This window comes from Lutra lutra, chromosome 13, assembly GCF_902655055.1.
Source record: "Lutra lutra chromosome 13, mLutLut1.2, whole genome shotgun sequence".
In the NCBI taxonomy this organism is placed as follows: domain Eukaryota; kingdom Metazoa; phylum Chordata; class Mammalia; order Carnivora; family Mustelidae; genus Lutra; species Lutra lutra.
The window spans coordinates 67,338,638-67,343,225 of NC_062290.1; the positions used below are offsets into that span (position 1 = coordinate 67,338,638).

Consider the following 4,588-nt stretch of genomic DNA (forward strand, 5'->3'; position numbering starts at 1 on the left):
TAATCTATAGTTTGGCAAAACCCAAATATAAGTGAGGTGAGATGACTGAGAGCAAGACTGTTTCCAAAATACAGGAAACACTAAAATTGTCCAATCAGATTCTCTCTTTCTGGAATGTGAAATAGAAATAGAAATAGAACCAGAGAATTGTTAGCTGGAGAAAAGTTGCGAAAGATGCAGGGAAGCAATGCAGAGGACCATGAGGGCCCATGAGTATTAGAGTAGTTTTGACTGCCCCCTTTGTACTTATTTCTTCATCTGCAAAAAATGGGTATGATAACAATATGTCTACTTTATGAATCTCTTTTGATAATTGATGAGATAGTACTTGTAAAGCTCTTAGCAGAGTCTGGCATATTGTAAGTGGTCATAAAAGTTAAATGCTGCTCACATCACATTATAGTATAATAATTGTTTTAACTCTGCCTCTACCACTAGGCTCTGAGCTTTCTGAGAGCAGGAACTATCTTACTCTTCTCTGTATCCTCAGTTACTAGCACCGCACCTAAATACAGTACCTAGCACATTGCAGGTCCTTCATTATATGTTCATTAGATGAGTGAAATAAAATTTTTCTGCCTCTGCCCATCTTCCTCTCTTTTTTCTTCATACCCACCTACCTATCTCATCTTAGGAAAACCAGTGTATTCAAGTAGCAAACTGAGATTTAGTTCACTTTTATTATTGTTTTAAGTGTTTAATTCACTTTCTTTTTCTTATATTAAACTATGTGGTGGCCACAGTTGGGCCCTCTGCACGGAGACTGGTGTGGGTCTTTACAAGATTGTCAGTGAATTCCTAACCTGATAGAGACTTAGTGGACACAGTCCCTTTCCAGAGGTCAGAGATGAGAGAGCTGGGAGTCTTGGAAATAACATCAAGGGTGCCTTGGCGGGCACCTGGGTGACTCAGTCAGTTAAGCATTCAACTCTTGACTTCAACTCAGGTCACAATCTCAGGATGGTGGGATCAGGTCCACATTGGGTTCCATGTGGAGCCTGCTTAAGACTCCCTCTCCCTTTCTGTCTGCCCGCCCCCACAAAAAAGTGGTTTTGGCGAAGATAACCCAGGGTGGCAGTGCAGCCCCTAGCCAAGGTGTAGCAGTCATCAGTCCAGCCATCATCAGGAGCTTCTTGTGCACAGGTACTAAAGTGATGCCAATACCTCTGAGGGCAAGGATGAGACACATTCAGCCAGAGCCACAGTCACTGGTCACCTTACATGGGATGGTGTGGGCTTGCCAATCTCATTCCTCCAGTAGCCTCCCGGAAGGGAGATAATGGAAAACTTGGCCAGGATGGTGGCCCCACAGATGGCAGTGGCTAGATTCCTGGGGTATTTAACACCCAGACCAAGATGTCCATTGTAATCTCCAATGGCAGCAAATGCCTTAAACCTGAACTGCTGTCCAGCACAGGTCTGGTTTTGTACAGGCAAAATCTTTAAAACCTCATCCTTGAGGGATGCCCCCAGGAAAAAATAAATGATCTCAGATTCCTTGATAGGCAGGGAGAAGAGATAGATCTCCAGGGACTTGATCTTCATGTCCTTGACCAGATGGCCCAGCTTGGTGATATGGATTCATTCCTTGCCCTTGGCCCTCCACAAGCTTCATGGCCTCAGCCCTGGCCCTTCCATGGCCATAATCCTGGCCTGAAATACCAGTGGCAAAGCCCCCAGGCAGCTGTTTAAGGGCCCCAGGGCCCTCCAGGCCCTCCCAGGCCTTCTGCAGCACCGGTGGCATCCACCTTTTGGTGTTTTCTTGAAGATGTTAGTTCATTTTTAGAAGGTTTAAGAATCAACTGAACTTTGCATTATTTTCTGTGCTAAAAATTACATATACTTCAAGTAGCCACAATCTCTTTTCACAATTAATAGAGTTGAGTCAAATACTCAAGGTATGGGGGACAAGGTGGGGGTGTAGGCAAGGCTTATTATTAATAAGATAAGAAAATCACTACCTATCAGTTGGATTCCCAGTAAGATTTAACAAAACACAAAATTTCAGAATCTTAGGATTAGAAAGACCTTAGCATTTATCGAGTTCAGTTTAAATTTGTCTTTATAGATGAGGAAACTGAGATCCACATTGGAGAAAGAATTTATAAGACACAAGAGAGCTTGGGACCTAATTATGTGACTCCTTATGGCAATAATGGTCCTTGCTGAACTGTGCAACACTGCATAGCAATATATTTTGCATGTCCATAATATAAACTAATATGGTATATTCAAACTATTACAATAGTAGGACAAAGTGTAAAGTCACGGCCTTAGATTTATTAACTTTATTAGAGGTAAGCAGCTGTCTAGCATATCCTTTGGGAGAAAATAAGCCCAGCAGTAATGATGCTCCCTTCATCATTGTCTATAAATGCACTAAATTATTTATTAACGAATGTCACAGATGTCAACCAGAATAGAAAACTAATAGCTTATAGTGCTTTAATTTATTTGATTTACACATATTGTCAGAGACAACCTTTATGAAGGAACATATAATAATTAAGCACTTGTCAGAATGGCTAAATGTCACTATAAAATAAACAAGCCAAATCTCTTGGGACAGTTTTGATATGTCACCAGTTCTCCTGGGAAGGTAGGCTTTTAGAAGCTCCATATTTGCAAAATGTAGCCAATATGGCAGGTTAATAGAATCAATAGATTTCACTTATGGAGCTAAGATGAATGGGCTAGGTGAAAATCCAAATTAGTTATAGGAAATAACAAGTAACTGAATATCAGGAACAACATGGTTAAGAATCGATTATTTTTTTTTAAAAGATTTTATTTATTTGACAGAGAGAGATCTAAGTGGGCAGAGAGGCAGGCAGAGAGAGAGAGAGGAGGAAGCAGGCTCCCCGCAGAGCAGAGAGCCCAACTCGGGACTCGATCCCAGGACCCTGAGATCATGACCCGAGCCGAAGGCAAAGGCTTAACCACTGAGCCACTCAGGTGCCCCAAGAATCGATTATTTTAATGAAGGGTCAAAATCCTAGTTAAAGAGATGGCCTAAAAATCCCTTCCTTTCTCTCCTCTATCCTCAGATTTTCTTCTCCTCCTCCTATTTCTGTTTTCTTTTCTTTTTCTTTCTTTGTCTCTGCTTTTTCTTTACAAGAACTCCCAGAATTATCAAATAATTTGTGGTGCTTTATGCACTCTCTGCTGTCTCTTACTTTTATACATCATACAAGCAACCCTGCTAGAGGATGATTAATTTTATAGAAGAAAAATATTTATTTGTGACATTTTTTATCATTTTAACATTTATATCATGTATCATATTTTAGCCCACTTGAGAGCTTTGCTCAAGGAGGCTCATTGATTAATTAATTATATTTAGTTGTAGGGCTATTCATGAATTTTCAGAGATATTGATTCTTAGATGGAATATCTCAGAGATAAAAGTCGGAGCATTCGTGTGGATGATGTCTGTCTTTATTAAGATATAACAATGATGTAATGCTGCTGTGATTCATACTACAATTAATTGTTTTTTTTGTTTAAATATATGAAGGTTCAATACTTGACATTTTATTCTCTCCTCTTTACTTTTTATAATATAACTATGTACAAATAAATTAGCAGATGAGTTAAAAGGGATTCTCCTTCTGGCCATGATGGAGTACCTGGCAGTTATTCTTCTCTTTCCACAGACAACTATGAAAGTGGACAAAATATATGAGGCAATGGGTTTTAAATATGGGACAATGGATATGGTACGATATCTTTGAGATATCCTTCCCTTCTTTGAGAGAAGGTAAACATATGAAGTAAATGCCCGGTTTATCTTCTTTTTCTGTATGAGATAACTTTTCAAACTATGATTCAAGCAGTCAAACCCAAGTGAAACCCTGTATCTCATTGAAGATGAAAAGATTGAAATAGCTGAAATCTGGGGGCACCTGCGTGCTCAGTCAGTTAGGTGTTTAATTCTTGATTTCAGCTCAGGTCATGATCTCAGGGTCATGGGATCGAACCCTGCATTGTGCTTCACACTCAGTGCAGGGCCAGCTTGAGAGTCTCTCTCCTTCTCCCTTTAACCCTCCCCCCACTCATGCTCTCTCTCTAAACAAATAAATAAATAGAATATTTTAAAAATATCTGAAATTTTTAGAGCATGAAGCTGTAGAAAGGAGACCGAGATGGGGGTTGTAAGGACAAAAGTCTCATTGGGTGTCTTCTAAATATCCTTGGTCAATGGGTATTTGGGATACTGGGATGCCCATGTACATCACTGGGCTTCATGAGACCCGTCAGAAAACTCCCTGTGGATTCATGATTGTGGGATAAGTGGCGGCATCAGAAATTGTGGGTTCTGGGACACACTGAAGTTACAATTCAGTCATAGTGAAATAACCTCATTGAGAACCTCAGCCTTTCAGCTGAGACTGAAGAAAGGCCATGCTTTAAAAATGAGTCTTCAATTTTAGTAAAAAATTGTGTTAGAAAAGTATTCTTAAGACTAAAGATAGAGGGGCGCCTGGGTAGCTCAGTTGGTTGAACAACTACCTTCGGCTCAGGTCATGATCCTGGATCAAGTCTTGCATTGGGCTCCCTGCTCAGCTGGGAGTCCACATCTCCCTCT

General features: G+C 40.2%; 1 pseudogene; it reads right to left on the reverse strand.

Annotated features, from left to right (window-relative positions):
* Positions 1–726: 726 nt before the first annotated feature.
* Positions 727–1,596, reverse strand: LOC125082992 (40S ribosomal protein S2-like; annotated as a pseudogene).
* Positions 1,597–4,588: the final 2,992 nt, after the last annotated feature.